The following is a 21,767-nucleotide window of genomic DNA, read 5'->3' as shown; positions in this document are numbered from 1 at the left end:
AGTAAAATCCTACCTATTTAAGTATCTTAACATGACAGAAGTCATTAAGTTCCTTAGGAATTCTCCAAGTAAATGCTGTAAGAGTTTTGTTAGTAATTATTTTTGCTGTGCTACCATTGGAATTTCACAGACACAAGACACAACCAACCTATGTAGCACATTAGTTAAAACAAGCTGTAACATGTTCCAGTGCAATCTACACAGAAAAGACAAAAGGCTATGTCAAAACATCTCATCATTGCTCCCCCAAGTAACAATATAATTCCATATGTCCCAGAGCATGTTTGCAACAATATATCTACACAGAGAGCTTAGCCCACGCTCAATCTCAATCTCAAACTTTTCTTCACACACCCTGCATGAAAGCTTTAAGTCTTAATTCACAGAGCTCACTCTCTTGCCTGCTGGGAATACTGAACCAAAATTCAGCACTGGGGCTCTTTGGTGTTCCACATTACGGAAGGTGAATGCAAAAAGCAGCCAGACTTGAATCCCAAGCAGGAATTTCTGCTCATATTTGCTCATTTGAAAATCAGCTCTAAAAGCAAAACCTACTTAATGAACAATTTTACTTCCTATCCTCTTTCTCTATTGGAAACTAACAGCTAACAAACTCCAGATTTTTATTTGAGAAGTTCACCAGAGTCCAGTGGATTGCCTCACATCTTTACATCCACTGACAGTTTCTTTTATTTCACTCACTAATTTCAAGTTGTCCAGAATGTCTTGTCAGACATCCATTTATTGCAAGAAAAGTAAAAGCAGAACTAGACAATGACACATAGCATGTTGTAGTTGAGAGAGTATATGGAGAATCTCACAATTAAATATGAGAAACACCTAGGAAGAAGGAGAATTTGACAATTGTCTTTTTTGTCAAAGCACCATATTTGAGAAGGCAGTGTCCTTTGCAATGGGAAATCTGTCCTTCCAGCCAAGAAGGAATTGTAACTTTCCTATCCTACCACTGAAGTTCTACAGCTACATCCTCACATGCATGCTGCTCTCTGCAAAAATTGGGGAACGATATATGACAGAAAGGACATTGTTGGAATATACCTCAGCAGTGCCTGGGCTAAGTAACTGACCTTCAGGATGGAGAATATAGGGAAGTCCATCCTGGAAAGGCACAAGATCTCTCTCCTGTGGCAACTCTGTGCTGCCGTGGTACATTCTGTTATCTGGAGACGGGGTGCAGGAGAACCCTGAGGAAAAGGGTGCTGCTGTGGCTACATGCAACCTATTCTTCTATAACAGGGTATCCTCAGGGCCCTGAGGAAAGACAGTTTGTAGCTCTGCAGTTGCTTTCCCTTTCTCCTTACCCTTGGAGGAGGAACAAGGTGTATGGGTCACAGCTTTTGAAGGGAGGAAAGTTTTGCAGAGAGGAAAGAGAAAAGGCAGGTCTATGGTATCTGCTATCTTCCTCCAGTTTTCTCATACAAAAGAAAGAAGGAGTCAGAACTAAAAGTTTCCCCCTCTATGATTTTGAGTACATAGCCAAGAGCTAGTTGATGGGACATTCTGAACATGAGCAAGAAGGAGCACCAGATACATGTGAACACACAGACCATGGTGGCCCTTTGACCTCACTGTTTCCTGCGGAGACCAGAGCCACACCTAGCACTCCGGCCAAAAGGAAGGGTGTGACTATACACAAGTGTGTGATTACTCCTGAAGCCAACACCCAGCTTGAGTTTGGAACAAGGACTGAGCTTCTGTCAGGAAACCCTGGTCTCTTGGTCTTACATGAACACTTTGAAGGAATATTTGCTCTCAGCAGTCAAGCACCTACACATCGAGCAACATCAGAACAGATCTGATGCTCACAAACTGATAGCGAGTTGAAAACCCTGCAGTTTTTCCAGATGGAAGCCTAGCATTGTGTAACAGCTTGAAGTGCTTTTAGGGCAAAACATCTACTGTTTTATAGTAATTTCAGTTACAATGAAGGGTATTTTTCATTCTATTCTCTTTAACTGTCACTATAAGAAGTGCCACAGCTTGTCTTAAACCTGCTATTTACCAAAGTGAAAAGATTTCCATGTATGAGGAAAATGCAGTATTATCTGCTACAGACCAAAAAATAATGCTTGTGATAGGATATGACTTTTTATTTTCACATGTGTAAATCTATATATTGTCTGCTATTGTTTCACCATTGTCTCATGATCAAGACTAACATTAAGTCAAACAATGAATTATTCATGAGGTGTGAATAAATGGCATTAGCCTCTCTAGCATTCACTCTGTAAATCACATCTTCTGGATAAATGCCCCTTTTTTGCCTTTTTTTTTTTTATGTCTGAACACTAGAAATAATGACCTGGCTTGCAGCCTTGCTAGATTAGCTCTTGTTAGGATGATATTTTTAGATGAACATAGGTCTCATCAACCAAGAGATGTCAGGCCTGCTATCATTCCTGTCAGCTTCCTAACTTCCAACAGTTTCCCTCGCCATCCCTAAACTCTGCCCTCGCCCCTAGTAGCCATGGTACCTGGAGCTCAGAAGATTTGTTGAGCTTGACTCATTATCTACTGTGTTGTAACAGCAGTTAGAAACTGAATGACATTCAATTAAAATGATATTAGCAGCTCAGGAGTGATTTTGTTTAATTTACTCCTACTCAGATGTAAAAACATTAGTGACTTTTTTAATTGGACCTCATAATGTCTAACTCCTACTCAAATGCAATGAAATTAAAGACTTTGGTGGCTAAATACCGCTTAATTTACTCCTACCCATCTATAATGACATTAAAGATGCTTTAGGGTAGATATTGTTTCCAATCATTTATATTCAAAAGAAATCTGAGCTTATAGGTACTATTATTGAGCATATAATAAAATCATACAAGAAATTTATCTATACGGTAGGGGATAGTTGGCTACAAGTAATATTAAAAAGTAATCATTCATTTTTAATGCAAGGATATTAAAAAGTAATGCTAAACACAAGAATTTGTGAAGTTTTCTTTTCTTCACAACCTCTTCAAGGACACAAACCTTTTCTTTTTTAATCCAGTGTGTGGTTTTAGATAGAAGATTTTTATTACATGGTACGTGGTTTTCTTGAGCGGTATTTATATGATAAATCCAAGGCTGACCTACGTCATTACTGAGACAGACAGCCAAGACACCTTTCAGTAATGAAGTTCAGTTTGCCCTGTAACTGTGTGTAATACAGTTTAATGCAGTCTGCTGAAGTTCAAACTAGAGAAACTTCTCAAGTTCAAACATTTGCAAGGAGTATGTGGTTCTCTGTCACATTTACACTATTTCATGTCCCCTTAAAAAATTACTTGATCTTCACTGAGTTAATGCTGTTTGCATCTACTACAAGCACCTGCCCCATGTTTTGTTACATTGATAAGGCTGAACCATCAAATCCTTCCTGTCTCTCTCACTCATACAAAAATTCCAGCCATTTGATCTCTGGCATATTCCCCTCTTCCCCTTCCCAGCTTTAAAAAGGAAAATTATTAAAAATGTCTTCCTTCACCGACATAAACTTTTAATTATTGAAATGAAAAGCATTTACAAAATTTCACTTATGCTTGTATTATGAAAACAAGCTGTGCAGATGGCAGATTGTCTCTTGAGATGGAAGAACAAGATTTCTGCTTTAATCTTGCGCTCTCATCTAGCGTGTGGCTATGGAGATGTTCAAATGGAAGAGCCTGTTCCAGGTAAGCACCATAAACCATTGCCAAGGGAGAGAGAAAAGATTTCTCTTTTTCCATCTTAGCAACACACAGCCAGGCATCCTTGTCCTGTTGAGTGGTGGGTCTTTTCAAGTGAGGGTACCTCATATCAGCTTCCTCCCAATTAAAATGGAACATGGTCCTTGAGCTTTAACAGCAAAGCCCTTCAGAAACCATGATCTCTGATTCATTTTCAGATTCTGAAGCAAGAGCCAATGCATTACTTCTGTTTGCAAACTAGTTTAAAATAATGGATTAGTTTATAGGAGCTACTTTATAATAATTGTAAGGCTTCACTGTAAAAATCCATTTTAATCCAAAAAATTTGCATGCATTTTTGTAATTCTTTCCACTCAAATCTGGAATTTGGACATGGGAGATTTAGAATAATTTTTCCCTGGGCATGAGTTTTCAAGGGGTGGGTTAAGCAATATGGGCTTGAAATACTAAGGCGTTTCAATGCTATTTTGGAGTATTCATAGCAATGTTAGTATCTCTATAAGCACGTAAAGTTAACCACCAGCAAATGCAGACCCTCTGTTTTGACCTGCAGTGGGTCATTTGCCAGGTCACACAATAAAAAGGACTGTGCTGTTCCACTGGAGCTGGGGAGTGTATTCCCTCACACAGTTCTCCTGGATACTGCACCCTGCCATAGCATCCTGCCATGCTGTCTCCTGCTCTATCTGCAGATCTGCAAGGCAGAAACACTCCAGGAATTTGTGCTCTATGAACTCCAGCCCTGCAGAAGATGAGCTGGAGACACGAGTTCCCTGTGAGGTCTTGGCCTTGGAGCATTACATCCAGCAAGACCAGCACAGGTATTTTGCCGGAACCTTCAATGTTTTATGCCCTATATGTTTATGGCACACACATGCAAGTGTGGCACCACAACTCCACAATTTGGCAAGAGCTGGGAGAAACTCTCCAGGAGCCCTCTGGTGCCCTTCCTGACCTCCCAGCCCAGAGACTGTCAAGTCCTCCCAATGAAACACAGTTTTTTGTGCCTTGGCCTGGCACAGGTGTGGGTATCTGGAGCTGGGTAGGGTCTGCCACTGTCCAGGGAGCAATGGTTACCCAGCTGTGCATGCCACCATGTCCTGTGTTACAGCTGCGTTTCTGTGTGCACCTGCACATCTATTTCAGTACCACAGCTACCCTTATTTTACCTTCTGTCCAAAAACCTGTCTGGATTGACATTGGATGCACATTGTTAATGTTGTGCAGGGAAAAGGGGTACCCTAGGTACAAGAGAAGCTTTCAGAAAAATAAGGTTATTACTATACATTTGGACTCAGCTCAGCTATCAACAAATATTTATAGCAATTTTATAATTTTAACCTACTACTGCTTTTTCACATATTTACTATAGATATGATTATTGCAATTATCCCTATTAAAGTGGTTAAGAGGGACCACTGAGCGCTGATCTTTCTCCCCCTTCTTTATTCTGGCATTTCCTTCCCTAAAGCATTCTCCAATGGATGCAAAACAAGTGTGAGGAAGCAACAATTATAGTATGGTGAGTAAACTGAATTTCAATGGATAACGTCTGCAATAGGGAGCACAGTAACAACTGAGACATGGACTCAGGCTGGCAGGGAATCTGAATTGCTTATCTAAAGAAACAAGCTGGTTTTATACACTTCCCAAGGCACAGTATTTCCCTCTATGGGAAGTCTCACTAAGCAACCTGTCACACATTGCCATGTCAGCAACACTTTCCTCATGTCCCTGTAGGGCTGATCACCTGTCTGTCAGCTTCCACAGGCTCCTCTCCATAGGGCTCTGCCATGTGGCACCTCTTCCCCCCAAAGTCAGGTGGAGACAAACTTCCCTGCGCTGCCATGGAGTTCTGCAGGTGTGTTCCACAGTCTGTAGCTCAATTCTATCCTATGTCTCCCCACAAAACACCAATAAAACACTATAAAAAAGAAGAATATTAAAAAAGGGATTAACTGACCAAATGGTGCCATTCCAGGATCAGTGACATCTCAAACATACAAAAACCACACAAGGACTTCTAATTGGCTTCAATGTCACAAATGTGAAAGTAATCATTAACAGAACACATTTCTAAATACCTTGCTCATATAGTGAAAACGACTCAATATAATCAATTCAGGTGTAAAATTAAATTTCAAGATACATAGCCAAGTACAAATTTGTCTGCACAGCAAACATCTCAGGGTGCAGCACAGTAAAGCACAGAGTCAGCTGTATTTGTAGTTTTTTGTGCACTTCCCCCAAAGCCAGAAGCATTTTTGAAGTCAAGGATATCATGACAGGATGAACTTCTTCAATGGATTGACACTTAGATACCTACACTGCGCAGCAGTGCTTTATATATTAAGACATTTAATATTTAAAAGAGCAAGAGAGAACATAGATACTCATCAGGAGGGAAAAAAACCCAAAGAACAACAAACCACATCAACTTTCTTTTTCTAAGATGGGTGCCTAAGATGGTCAAATCCCAAATGCCAACTCATGTTCATCTAGTTCCCCTACTCCCAGGGCACTTCCCATGGAATTTAGCCCTTACCAACCACAGGAAAGCAAAGTCCAGAATGGGTTTAACAACATCAACTCCCTGTTACCACCCTGCTGATTGGGCAATTCATTTAACCTTGCTGCTGCGACTGCCACACATTTACAAGGCACCCTAATTCTCATTATGAGTTCTTGACCCATTATACAGAGCATGTAAACAGCTTGTATCCTCTCCTATCTAACCTCCTAAAGCCATTACTTAACAGATGCACTAACAAACTTCATGTATTTTCCAGTTTTCTGGAAAAACAAACCACTTTTTTTACTGTCTCTAACATCTATTTCTGTCACCTCAGCTAAAAGAAATGTTTCTGTTGCAATTAGCTCAGAATTGTTTTGGGAAAGAGGAAGATACTGTCTAATTTCCATGGTGGAAATTTTAATAAACAGCACCCTCAAGAGGATTAGAACTCACTTCCTTTACTGTTTGGTTAAAAAAAAAAATTTTAAAAAAACCACCAAAAAAACCCTACCGTTGCTAAGCTACCACTTTTTAATACAGCCAGAATAATTTCCAAGGGTTATTTAAGGTGTTTAACTATACAGCAGACACTGTGCAGGAATGCAGGTATACACTAATATCCCCTCATCACCCGTGCTTCTGTGGTGGCCCCTGAGGCATCTGTGTGGTTTAGTGTGAAACTGAGGCTCACCAAGATCAAACAGGCAATCAGTCCCCATTATGAGGTGATCCTTTAAGGAGGTGGCTTTGGAAAGGGATGAGAAGACAGGCTGCTTCAGGGCTCCCCGTTGCTCTGCACATTTGGCAAAGTCGTTGTGAGAAAAGCTAATGTAAAGAGAGTTCTCATGTTTTTATCTGAGGATCAGGAGTCCCATGGCCATCCTGTTTGTGGGCTGAAGGCAGGGGAGCACACCTGGATTATCTCATTACACTACACTGGTATGAGACCAGACACACATTGTGGACATTTGGGAAGGAAGCATAACAACTACACCTCACTGTGGATAATGAAGGGCTGACTGGAAAGGCACATTGCTAGTGCCCTTCTTCCCCAGGACAGACAGGAGGTCACTGGCTGGGGGCAGCTGCCAGGCAGGTCACAGCCCCCAGCTGATTCACCCCTGTAAATCTCAGCCTAAGCCACAACGTCTTCAGAATCTTGAAGGGGAGCAACCTTGTGTGGAATGTCTGGACCTAGTAGTGAAGAGATCTTAAAAATCATGTCACAGAACAGAAATTGAATGTGTTGAGGACAAGCACAATTTACATAGCATCAGAAAAGTCACTCTGGTGCTTCATTCTGCCTTATGATGGAGCATATATATTTTCTTTGCAGACGTAACACCATCCAGATGTCTCTTCCCTCTTCCACTCATTCTTTCCAACTGAACACACATCATATCAATACCACTAAAACTGATTTGCTGGCATTTTAGTCCTAAATTCACTGAAAAGGAAGACTTCCAAGAATACCAGAACACTCAATGTTAAATACAGCTGTAATTTACAGAGTGAATAAATTTGATTCCACTTTGGATATTTCTCTCCAATGTGCTGCCAGTGCTCAGGTACTAGAAATTGGATCCTTGATTGTAGGATTAAAAAAACCTTGCAACAACAAACCAAAACCTTAAGAATGAAAAGACAATTAGATAATTCAGAATAGTTATTTTGCACTTAATTTAGTAAACCAACTTTCCAGAGGTATGTGTTGGGTTCTCACTCTGCTGCAAACGTATTGGCAAATGCTGTTATTTATCCTTTTTGTTTTGATAGTTAACCTTTTCTACATGCTTATCAATTTTTAGGAGAATATTTATGCATTAAAAATATCCTTACTTCTTAAAAACTCACTGATCTAAGGAAGCCTAAGCAAGGATAGCCTTCTGCCAAGCAGCCAGATTCACACCTAATGTTGCTTTTGAAGGGTGTAAATTCCTAGAGATGGAGCACCCAGCCAGATACAGATGTGACTAGGAGAGAGCACATTTAATCCATATGTCAAAAGGAAGCTGCTTTTCAAATTCAGAAGTGTTTTCACAGTTGCACTTTGGTATGAAGAACTATTTTAAAATCACTTCCAAAAGGCATTTTTACTATTTTTTAAATATAGACTTTTTTCTAAAGCTAGACATGAGATAAGTCAATACTGAAGAAAACTTGGGCAGAAATAACACACATCTGATCATTATTCCCTGGAACAACAATAAACAGCTACTTATCTGTGATTATCCTATTTGGCTGTAGTATTAATGTAGAAATAAAAATTTCCAAGCTCCACAAATTATCTGTTATACAGACATGAATGGTCCTGGTCCCATTATTCTGAGGTAATTCATTTTCTCCTCTTCTCCCAAGATTTACACTGCCTTTCTTAGCATGTCTGGCCAATTTTCTGACATGAAAGCCTTACTCAAACATTCTGATTGTTTACTTTATTTACCATGTACAGCAATTTTGGCTAATTATTTTAAAATCCACATATATCCACATCTTTATATATAGGCTCCACATGAATAATACAGGCTAACATATAGAAATTAACTCTATCTTCTAATTGCTTTACTAATTCCATTTGATATAAGGTGGGGAGGGAATTTTTGCATCGCTATTAAGATTTCTTTTTCACTCTCCCTGTGTAGTATAATATACTGGGGTAGAAATAGCTTAACCTACATTCCACACTCAACCATATTCCTTTTTTTGCTGTAGTTAACAAAGGTGCTCATGAATCAGCTGAAAATCTCAGTTTATAGTTGGATGACACTTTTCTACAACAACAATCCTCAGTTACAAATGCCAAACAGGAAGAGCACATCTGTGAAAAACAAGCCTCTTGAACTGAACGAATGAGTAACAATGATGTGTGGGTTGTGCTTTCTATGCAGCAAACTCTGGGAAGACCTTTCTGTGAAGAGCTAACTGAGAACAATTGGAGACTCTTTGGTGTTCCTACTCGCCTCCCACAGCCCTTTGTATCAGCAGTTCAGCAGAGGGAGTCTGACAGCAAGATTCTTTTGTCATGTGAAATCTCAGGTACTGTAACCCAGCTCAATGCTGCATAAACAAATCTCTACTGAGTGGCTGTGTTTCTACAGAAGACAGAAATTTCTCAATGGCTGGCTCTCAGTCTGCAGCATGAATTGTTATCTACCAGTTATCCCAACTAAATCACTCTGCTAAGAAACCTTCCATCACCTTGGTCTCCCTCATTTACAGAAAGCAGCACCCTCATTTCCACATAAACAAGCTAAAGCTTTACAGCACCTACCTAAAGCCCTACTTATGCTGTGCACAAGGACCTATGATGCATGCAGTTCCTCTCCCAGTTTGTTGCAAGTGAGGAGGATCTGTGCTTAAAACACCACTAGGTTCTCCCATACCATGCTGAAAAGGTGCAAGTCCATAAAAATGGAAATTCCAAACTCAGAGTTCATCGCCATACCCAAATCTTAGCGTAAGATTTCCCCATCATTCTCGTAAGCCCATCAGAGAGACACTGGATATGATTATAAAAATACAGAAGCATGAAGACAAGCAAATAATTCTCAACTTGCAAGATGCAGTCAGCTGCAAAATACCCCCCTCCCTTTTTTGCAACCATAATATTAAGGAGTAACTTAAAGTATGTGCAATACTTCAGCCATCATATCACAGACAGCTGCAGAAAGACAGGGCAAGGACATTAGCACTGGCAAATTCACATTGCTCTTTCTCCTCAAGTCTCACATCAATATTTACATAATTCAGCTCCATAAACTCAAGGAACTGTCAGAGTTCATTTCTGAAAAAAAACCTCCTTTAACTGCTAGAGGCAGACCTCCCTAGGCCAGAAGAGCAGATTGAAGTCATGCAAATCTTACATCAAGAACAGGGCTACACATTTTAGATAGATATAACAAACACTTTTAATTTTGCAGAAAGTTCTCTCCCATCTCAGCAGAAGGCAAGTCCTCAAACACTTCAATGACATGAGAAACAGGCTCTGATCTGCTCACTTTCCTTCTTGCCAAAGCAGACTACAATTTTCCAAATATGTAAGACCATTTTTTCCCCAACCACACAAAATCCCAGTCACTGGAATAAGAGTCTGACAACAGTTAATTTATTTGGACGACTCCTACCTCATCAACATGCTAGAGCTTCAGGCTGTAGCATAATCTCAGCATTTTTCTCTCCTGAAAAACAGATGCCACTAGGAGGAAATAACTTTGTGCACTGCAGCAATTGTCACATTCCCAAAGACAACTTCTTCTCATGCCTTTCATCAAAAAGAATTACCAAAATAGAATCCTTCTACATACTCTTAGGAGTTCCCATCTATGGTTTTTGATACCTACACTTGACACCATTTGCCTAGCTATAACTAAAGATGAGAAGAGGAAACACTGTTTAAAATCACCAAATCTCTGATGGGTTTTCTCCTGTATGAAATCTGTGAGTGTGTAGGAAAAGAGCCTGCTTTACTGAAAAGATTGGGAATGTATGTTATATTCAATGTGCTGTTTCAGTGATGAACTGCAGTGTCTAAAAGTAAACCACAGGTCTCTGGGGTACAACCCCTGTTCTATTACTGCTACCTGTACAAAGGACACTTTGTATCCTATATTTCTGATTTTCCCACCTGTAAAAGAGTGAATAAATAACTGCTTAACATAGATGTTTCAAAATCCATTGCCTCACAATTTGCAAGCCTTGACAGGTCCTAGGCTAGAGAGCACTCAACAAAAGCTGAAAGTAATATTAGTTTAGATCGTATTTTCTGTATTTTTTTGTCCTACCGTTCTTAATTTTGAAGGACAACTGCAATTGCACTTCATCCATTTAGGCTTATCCTAAAGTCATTATTTGTTATGATGCTGTTCCTGCCTTCAACTACAAAGAAAATGACTATCCCTACCCCCTCACAAGCAGGATTAACAGCCACAGAAAATGAGTTATGGTTACTCTTGCTGACAGGAGCTCAGAAGCAAATTCATTTTCAAAAGTCCACCTAAGCCCAAGAAAGAATTTTGCACCCTGTGTCTTCTTAATTCCTCTTCACAGGTACATAATGAAAGTACACAATGCATTTTTCTTCATCACCAGTCTGCACACTCAAGATATATGGTGAGGCCTATTGGTGCCAAAGGCAGTATGTGAACCAGGTGGTGTAAAATAAGTAATGCAACATGATACAGAGCTTGTACACTCACATAAATTTTTTTTATAAAGCATGTATTAAAAATATTGCCAGCACAGGTGGATCATTTTATATTTAGGTGGAATAATAATTATTTTACTTATGTCTCTGTCAATCTCCAAGTAAGCAGGTTTTGTATAGCATCCAGTCAGACTGTTTACAAATACTAAATTGGTAGTAACCAGCCTCAATTTTTCCTTCAATTCATAGTTTCACATTTCTTAGCAGAACAGGTACCAGATGCAGCTACATAGGCCTATTTTGGCTGAATTTAGTTTAGAAGAGCCATAGATCCTGGCCTGACTGTTTTTAATGCCCCTTATCAGTGGATTGATGGGCACACTCATCTGCCTTGCTCAGAACTAAGCTGTTACCCAAGTACCCAAACACTGCTGTCAGCTTTTGCCCACTAGACACTACTGAAGAAAGCATCCTTAAATCAGCTGAACACAAGACATTGTGGGATAAAAATATAAACTGGATGTCAATATACTGCACGGTGCTTATACAGATCAACACACAACAGTGATCTCCAAGCAGCCTTCAAAAGAGGCAATATTTCAATTTAGAGATCAGCATCCAGCTTCTGACCAAACATACTTCAAAATCTCAGGCCATGTTAAAAGACAAATGGCAACACTGTTCTGAAACTATTCTGTAGAGATCTGTTTTCTGAAGTTGTTGTAGAGTAAACATGTACTTAGCTACCTGCAGCTGCAGTGAAAAAAATTGTGTTCTCTATGATTCACAGTAATCAATATATGAAAACTAAATAAATTGAATTCTCACCAAAAGTGAGAGAAGATATGAGACAAATATCAGATGTATAACAGCTGCAGCTTTTCAACTGGACACCCTGCAAGCATGCTCTGTGTTGTATGCAATGAATACACTGCAAGCCATTGGGAACATTCAGCATTGGTACCAACAAGACACATGTGTCCTGATCTGTTCAGTGTCCACCCCTGAGTGCAAGAACACACACAGCTCAAGAGCCACATGTGCACTCCTGCCATGACAAACAGCCCTGAAAAGATCCATAAAGAACTTCCTCCATGGATCCAGGCTGTAGGATTATTGCTTCAATTGTTTCCTTTCACAACTAGCAAGAAAACAATTACAAAGTTTACCTGGAGAACATGTCATAATCCTGCTTCATGAGCTGAAGCCTAAGGATTTCAACTTTGGTTTGGATTTTGGGTTTTTTTAATCTAGAAAGTCTTCATATGTTTAACCAAATACTTATGAGTATGAACTCAGGTGTTACTGTTTTCAATATCTCCTCTACCAAACTGCAGTAGATGCTTTGCTAGACTAGATCATATATAACTTTGCATATTAAAAAAGTAGATGGAAACACCAACTTACATTTATTTTAATAAGATTGTGTAATTTGAGTTTTATAGAGCCATGCATAAAGCATTTGTTATTCCACCTTTAACAAAATTGATCCATTAACTCTGACCATATTTTTAGTACATAGTTTGCTACAAAAGCATTAGGACACATTATGAATCATTCTGGCATTATGAGAGTTAATAGAATACTATATATTTTTCAGGATTATTAATATTTAGTGTCATACAGTAAATTAAAAAATCAAGTTTAACTAAGGTTAAAAATATCTGATGATACAGTACATAGATGATTGTAAATGTATATTAATGAAGCTTTACACAATTGACTGGATATCTTTTCGTTAATCACTCACAAACCCATGCCAAACATATATCAAAGACTTCAGCTCCTTTTTCATCCAATCTTCCGACATTTCATTATTATGGTTACCTGATTAATGGATGCAATAATATATGTGGCATGATATGATATGTTCACATTAAATTTTAATCAAATATTACTAAATTCAGAAAACATTAAGTAAATCATGACTGATGAGGCAATATTGCTGTACTGTCGTATTGATGGTTAGAGAAACTCACTATGGAGTTACAGATTAAGGAGAAGTAAATCTTATGAGGAAATAGAAGTATCTCAAGTTTAACTAGTTGGTTCTTTCAAAATTGCCTTCCAGCCAAAGGCTGAATATTAGATCCATCAAAAGTATTCCGGTGTCTGTAACTGATATGAATGCTCTGCGTTTTTATACTGCAAGTCATCTCATTCTTTAAAATGCATGGATTAACATATACTCTGCACAAGGGCCTTTACTAAAAGATGATGGCCTGTGTAGGGAAAAGAAATATTATTCCCCACTACAGCTGGGAAAATTAGCCCAGTTTATTTAAAACCTTGCACTGATTTGAGCAGCAGGGTGTCAGGCACATGGAATACACTTGGTCTGTTCATTTTTACCTAAAATACACTTCTGTGGCTTTGCAGAAGGTGTGCAGGGAGACAAATGGGGGTTCATGTTCACAGCCTAGATCTACAAATGCAAGATGGTTTCACTCTGGAACACCAGAGAATGTGTCGCTACTGCTGCAGACAGCAGCCTTCTTTTCAGCTTTATACCAGTAGTTAACATGTTCATATGAAAATTTGGTACTTGTATTTGGCCATAATTCTATATTGCACTTTTAACTGAAAGACAGGAAATAAAACACTGAACTGTCTTTTCACTGCTGTGTTTGAAGCTGAGAGAGACCTAATTGTATTAATCTACTTGGATTTCCCATTCTAGTAAAATTTCAGACAGGATCTGCTTACCTTGTCCTATGTCTGCCTTGAACATCCATGTCCCCACTCCATTAACTGAAAGATTCAACTTCTGATTTTGAGCATTCCTCTTTAGAAGCTAAATGATGAATTCTAGAAACCAGTACTGGAAGGAGTACTAGCGAAAAGACTGTAACAAAACAATTCGAGTATTAATCTGTCCTGAAAAAACTTATTCCAAAGAATTGAGAGCTCCTAGAAATAGTCTGAGGTGTTAATTCAAAACTTTCAGTGAATTAATCTGTGACTATTTTTGTGTAGAATTTCAGTCCCATGGTACAGAATAAACAAGTCTCTTCTTTCATTTGTTTGTACCTTATATATAAAAATAAAAGGGAGACAGTCTTGTCATATTACCATCTTTTTGGTAGACTCTTATACCAAGATATCAGATGTTACTGGATCTAATTTTGATTATGTGAAGTAGTATGCAAGTTCTGCTTAACTGAATAATTAATTGTATTCACAAATGAATGCATTGCATAGTACTTGCCACGAGACCTTTCCAAAATGCTGTCAGCTTCTTCATGTCCTGGTCCCACTTTCAGTCCCTTTTCTTGTTTTGAAAGATTAAAAGGGGTGTAAGATTGCCTTATATTGTTTACCAGCATGGGAAATCTCAGTGCTCCTGCACTGCAGATAAATACTACTCAATTCTGCAGCTATACTCTGAATATTAAGAGCAATAAATATTTAATGTGCTTAGCTGGATTTTTATTTTTTGATAACTTGCTTTTTTGCTAGAAGTCATTCCATATAAAGGATTTCGAAGAAAACCATACAGATAATAAAGGCAGAAAAGGAAGCTACAAGGCTTAAATGGATACAATGAAATTAAGGACCAACTGGGAAGAAGCATGTAGTACTGATGTATCTTGGTAGCTCACTTGAGCTACTGGTTCATTACTGGTTAGATGTATGGCACAAGGATTTCAGTTAAACATCATCTTGCTATAAAAGTGGGTTTGGAATTTTTTAAGTGTGACTAGCTCATAAAACCTAATGTGACCAGTTATAAGAATAATTAAAGCAATTCACTGAGTTATCTTCCTCCATACCCAGATAAGTTTTGTACAGTTACAAGATTAAAAAGCACAAAATTCCTGTGAGTGTAAGGCTTAATAAAAATGGAAGAATACATCCAAACCCACAGCTCTTACCTCAGGCAAACTCCCACTGGTGTTGGCACCTCATGCAATACAGAGAAGACTGCAGACACTTCAAACAAAATTGCCTGGAAAGGTTTGATTCACTCTCACTTGATTAATTGAATGAGTATATCTAAGTCAGTCTTGCAGCTCTTACTTTTCTCAGGAATGGAAACATACCAGGAAAAAAAAAAAAGGTAACTCAAGGTCCTCAGTACATTTTAGATTAGAGCATGATGTTATGGCTCAGGCCTTCAAAATTCTGCAGGCTTCCACTAGAATGTTAACAAAATCCAGCATTTAATGACCCAACATTGCTTTGTAGTCTACAGGGTTGCGTCAAATACCAGACCTTCTATCAGAAATTCAACTTGAAATGGGCCTATTTCTTTGCATTACAGTTTCAGAGAGGAAAAACAAAAAAATCCAGAAAATATTTGGATATTTTGGATAACATCACTCTGGATATGTGATGTTCACTGTATGTTATAAATATGTTGATTTCTAAGGGCAAGGAAAGCAATATTGTACTGTGCAAAGAAACACAGCTGTGGAGTAAGGATAAGAGAGCCAGTCTAGAGAAACAGAATCAGTGCTAGTGATGCAGGAATAGAACCTTCATATCCTTTAGCAAAGTAAAGCTGCTGAACAAACCTACTTTTGTCCAAGCTTTTTAAATCCCCAAAACCAAAGCTGAAAGGGTCTTTTACATTTGTGGATAGGGCCAGCTGAGAGAAGCATTATTCAGCTGCCTGTGGCAGTGTTTAGGAAGGCAGTAACAGAAGCACAGATGCAGCACAGGCCCTTTCAAAGATGAGCATGAGTGGAGCAGCAGGTCTGAGTTGAGGAAATAGGGGCAGCCTGTGGGTTGTAGGTGAGAGGGGATTTGTGGTAAGAGTGGGAAAGTGATGAAAGGGAGGGTAGTGGCTTTACAGTAGAGCTGTGTGAGAGAAAATGCATTAAGAAATATTAGGAAGAGAGTTGGGGCAATGAGCATACATGAAAAACATGGGAATCCTCACATTTTGACTTCTCATCACTTTCAGATGGCCAGTTCTTTTTGACCATATTTTTATGCCAAAAATATATCAGTCCTACTCAATATAAAAGAAAAAGTCAATATATCAGCTGCTCATCACTATGCTCTCACAAAATACTGAAAACAGTAAGGTTGCTGCACAGCTTAATACTGAGGGCTTATAAACACAAACAGTTTTCCTGGTATTTTGCACCTGGACAAAGCAATGCAAAGGAATACTACTTAACCTTTCACCATTCCCACCAACTCCTTTAACTAAATTAGTTGTTCTGAGCAAAGAAATCACACTATAAATATAATTAGTTACTTGGAACCTGATCTAAAGCCTAATGAAATCAGCATAAGGCTTACAGAGAGAATGAGCTATAAAGAAAATATTAGTTTGATTGCTGTGGGCAAAACTACTTTCAGATCTAAGCAGAGAATTTAACTATTTTATTCTGCAAGCAATGAGAAAATATCTTCTTGATTCTAAAACTAAAATAAGAGACCTAATTAATTCTAGAACACCACAGCCATATATATTACTTCTTAGTATGCATGAATCCAATAGTTTCTTTTTTAAACAGGAATATTTAAGAAGCATTTAAGTGGTTGTGGATTCTCATTTCAGTAAACATATGTGAAGGCATTCATTGTGTTTAAATATAATAAATACAGCTAAAATCATGCATCTGGGTCAATCCTCTGCATGTAATCAGGATTATGAAAATTTAGTTTCTCTTATCTTTCTCAATAAATGGTCTATGTACAGACGACTGGAAATTTATTCAGACATGGTCTTGCTATGTTCTTGTTTTTTAACTCACCAGTTTTTTCCTCCCTGCAAATCCGACTGATTTCAAATTCTGTCAGTTGCTCTGGTAGCTAAGAAAAGTGCCAAACTGTGGTTGCTGATTTCTAAGCTGCGCTCAAGTTCTTTCAGAGACAAATTTCTCATGCCAAGGCATTGTAACTGCAAGTTTTCAGCGGATTTTAATGGCTTGCTCTTTTGGTTCTTATTGCTGACCACATGTCAGCAATAAAGGAAAAGGTCACTGAAGACCTTGAGAAGGCAAATCCAAATAGACACAAAAAGGGGTAAAGGGGACTGGAAAAGGTTTTGATTTAGTTTACACCTTCTCCAAGATTTCACTGTCCTGAACCTGCCAGTCTCTGACTGAGGTGCCTTCGGCCCCAGTTGTCAAAGCCCTCCTTCACCCACAGCTCCTTTCAGGCATTCCCCAGAGGCAACCCAAAGAGACACAGCACATCCAGGGGGAAATCCTAAAATCTGGTTATTCTGAAAAATCTGACAAATGGAAGGAGGCCCATCAGTTTGATGGCTCTGTACATGTGTGGTGGGAAAAAAATTGTCAGAGGCATAGGGGAATCCCTTTTGTTTCAAAAGTGCTTCTTCAAAGAAACAGACATCCCTATCTCTCTTTGAGGAAGGCACTGTGTGGGAGGCTCTGTGGGCCCTCCTACAATGCCATGACTGAGAAGCCTGTCTTTAACTGGAGCTTCACTGAAAATGCACAGTCCAGATAAAATGCGAAGACACAAAGAGAAAATAAAGAAGTAGTCAATGCTGAGCAAAGTGTGGGCCGAGGAATTCTGCCTCCTAAGGAGGTGACAGTCAAATGAAGCTGGCTCATCATGTGTGTCAAAAGCAGCATCACACAGGTAAATAGCAATTCTACACTTCCCTCCTACTCTAAAATTCCACCCTTAAAACACAGGGTATTTTAGGAAGCTTCCTGCTGACAGGCACATCCTGCCCAGGATTACATTTTAATAGTTCTTCTTTTACACAAACATTTAATTTATACTTATAGTCAACATGCTATTCCCATGCAGTCCCTCGGGAGGAGCAAAACATGCAAAACACAGAAAGGGTGGTAATGAAAAGGAATAACCAATCTGTATTCATTGATAAATTTGCAGATAACGTAGTAGAGTACTTACTATGGTTCTGTTTTTTTTCCAGAGGGCAACTTTTTATCTTTTGGATCACCTCTGTAGACTCTGGCAGAAAACAGTGGCCATTTTCAGACCAGCACAGCAGAGGTTGGCACACCATCTGGAATGAATATGTGACATTCAGCATCCCAGGATATGGGTATTTTGGACAAAAATCCACAAAATGCCCCAAGACTATTTTCTAAGTAAAAAAAACTTCCGTATAAATTTAGATTTTTTTAAGTAGCAATAAATCATTATATCACATTAAATCTAATTTCACAAAGATGAGGTTACAGGTTTTACTTGCTTTCTGCAGCCACTTCAAGACACTGCAACATGATGCTTCTTGAAGGACCAGGGGACAATTATATTTTCATTTTGCTAAAGCCAAAAAGTACTACCTATCCACACAACTTGACTCAACAACACAGCCTCTAAAACCTTTGTTCTGTTGATACAATAGCCCTTAATCCTTTAGCTCCCATTCCACAAATGGTAAATTGGCCCAGCATCTTACTCCTTTTTCCACTGAAGATAATGTGTCTTGAAATGAACATTGACTGTGTCTTAAAATCCAATAAATTAAACTGTCTTTCCTCAGCCAGCAGCAGGAGTAATGGAAAACATTTCTCAGAACTAGTTTGTTTAATTTCTACAAAAGTGTTTGACCTAACGATCTGTTTTAGCAAATTGGTATGACTTGGAGATAACTGATAAGCGCACAGCAAAAACCAGCTATGCAATTACCTGTCACAAGTTAGATATTTTATACAAAATTAAAAAATTATACACAAACAGATCAGGAATACAGTTTGAATAAATAAATAAATTTAAATCTCCAGTTCCACCACAATAGATGAAAAAAAGTTAGTAAAGGTGCTAGAAATAACAGCTTGACAGTATGCAATTTAACTGCCAGGGTATTGAAAATCACATCCTACATAGTGTTTAACAAGATCATCAACATCTGCCTCTGGATTAATGCAGTATGGAAAAGGATAATCAGCTAGCTAAGTATAAGATCTGATGTTTACATGCAAGAAAATCAGTAAATTGTGACACATTAAATTCAGCATAACTTCATTAACAACTGAGCAACCAAGTTTTGTGCTCAACTGTAAAGACCTTTGGCAAACTTCTTCCTTTGTAGCACAATCAGAAGAGAGAGGAAAAGGCCAGACTGCAGAGGGCTAAGGATTAGAGAAGGGCTTGTCACTGTGAAGAGGTACAGTGGCCAAGGGGGATGGTCCCACAAATAACAGCTAAATATTACTTTTTCATGGGTGTGTGTCCATGAGCTAAAAGGAAGGAAAACACAGTGGTTCAGTACAACGAAACAATTCAATTTTATCATCTCATGTCTGAGTGTAAGTGCTGACAGTGAAGTGCCAGCTACCCTTTTCCCTCACCCAGGCCAACTTGTACCTTTAACAACTGACACAGGACAACTTCCCTACCTCTTATTCAATCAATTGGCTCTAGACCAAAACCCCTCTGGACTACACGGGATCCAACTTGCTGATACATAATGAAACAAAGTGATAGATAAATTCTTGCAAATGAAAATGGGAACTGGCAAGGTGTCTTTGGGAAGCTCCTTGCCAGAAGAGACTATCTTGTCTAACTACATATGTCAGAAGGAAAACTCCCCCCAGCAGTCACATGTTGCAGAGCTAGTCCCTGCAGCACAGGCACAGCTGGGAGCTGTGCAATATCAGGCCATGTGGGCTCCCTCAGAGACCCACAGACACCACTCACTGCTGAGGATCACAGCTACAAAGGGCACAGAGGGAACTCTGGACTTTCTTCACTTGCTGCTAATTAGCTTTTTCACTTATCTTCTGGATGTCTCAGCTTCAGCCCTACCTTCTTTTATCTTTCCCTTTTTTTTACTTACCTTCTTCCCCCTTTCAGACTTTTAAATGAACTCATGGCACCCTTTGTTCCAGCTGACACACAAGCCCTCTATCACACTTTTCTTCTCTGGTCTTCACAAAGCACAAAGTTGTGAGGACCATGACTCTCACCATGCCCTGCTTCACGGGTCTGTTAGGTCAGTAACACTGGTCCCTCTCAAGTCAGGGTATTTTGAATAATTAATTACAGAATCATTGAGACTGGAAAGGGTCAAGTGTAAGTATTAACCTAAAACTGCCAGGTCCGCCACTTAAACCTAAGTGCCACACCTACAAGTTCTTTGAATACTTCCAGGGATGGCTATTCCATCACAGCCCGGGCCAGCTTGTACCAAATGCCTGACAACCTTTTCAGTGAATAAATTTTTCCTATATATCAGATCTAAACCTTCCTGGGTGCAACTTGAGGCCATTTCCTCTTATTCTATCACTTGTTATGTGGGAGAGTTGACACTACTGTGCTGTTAACACACACATACACATACTATGGCAATTTTAGTACCACTGCCATTGTCACCTGTTTCCATGCACTCCTGCAATGAAAAGCCATGAGAAGCCCTTACACTTTTACTGCTTCATGACTCTGCTGGGGGAACTTTTCCCCACAGGAATCCCACTCACTCCCCATCACAGCCCTTGGTGCCTGTCCCTGAAGCCTCTACCTAGAACTCTTAAAGTGTTTTTTGATCTTTCATGGAACAGAAGCATTTAGTAGCATAGCCCTTTTTATTACCTCACATTTTGCTCTATTCCCCTCAATAAGCATTCTCTTAAAGAGAGATCTATAACAGTAACTTGAAGTCAGAGAAAAATAACAAGAAAATAGCCAAAAGGTGAGCAAGACAGTTCTCTTTTTAAAGCATTTCAATTAAACTCACCTAGTGCTGGTCTTCACGCTGGTTTTAAAGCTTCTGCGTGGCAGTGACTGGGTGCGGAGTTTAGAGGTCTCAGACTGACACTATAGCAGCTAGCTTCTGCTGTGCACGTTCAACTATACACAAATTTTACAAGCCAGTTCCAGCCTTATATTGGCTTACAGCCATTATTTTGAATTATATCCTCCTGACATTTATTAAAGACCTGGGAATGCTGACTTGATACTGCCCAGAATATGATGCGACTCAAACACAACGATTTCTTACTCTTTGGGAGCCACATCACTTATTCCTAGGCAAGGTTTTGACCAGGCATTCGTATTTTCATGCATGTTTCTATACATCCTCTCCATGCTGCACTGCAAAAAGCACTTATTTAGCTGGTGTTGCACTAAGAAGCTCTATGGGCCATGCTGGGGACACTTTTCCCCACAGACTTCACCCCAGCAAGCTCATTATCAGTATTCCATGCAGGAGGGGGGTGCAAGACATTAAGTAATACTGATAAGGAAGGCATTAAATAATATTGGACCCAGTATCATAGCTTGGGGTATATCACTAGTCATTGGACACCAGTGCAACTCTGCCTCTGACCATAACGAAAGCAACCCTCTAAGCCTAGCAGCTCAGCCAGTTTTCAGTCCTTCTCCGTGTCTATTGATCTAAATCATACCTCATCACTTCCTATACAGTGATGTTACAGGAGATTGTCAAAAGCCATTCTAAAGCTGAGATAAACACGCATACACGACCACAAACTTGGATTAGAAA

This window comes from Camarhynchus parvulus, chromosome 6 (assembly GCF_901933205.1).
Source record: "Camarhynchus parvulus chromosome 6, STF_HiC, whole genome shotgun sequence".
Classification (NCBI taxonomy): Eukaryota; Metazoa; Chordata; class Aves; order Passeriformes; family Thraupidae; genus Camarhynchus; species Camarhynchus parvulus.
The sequence above is the reverse complement of the archived record's forward strand: the minus strand, read 5'-3'. Positions refer to the sequence as shown.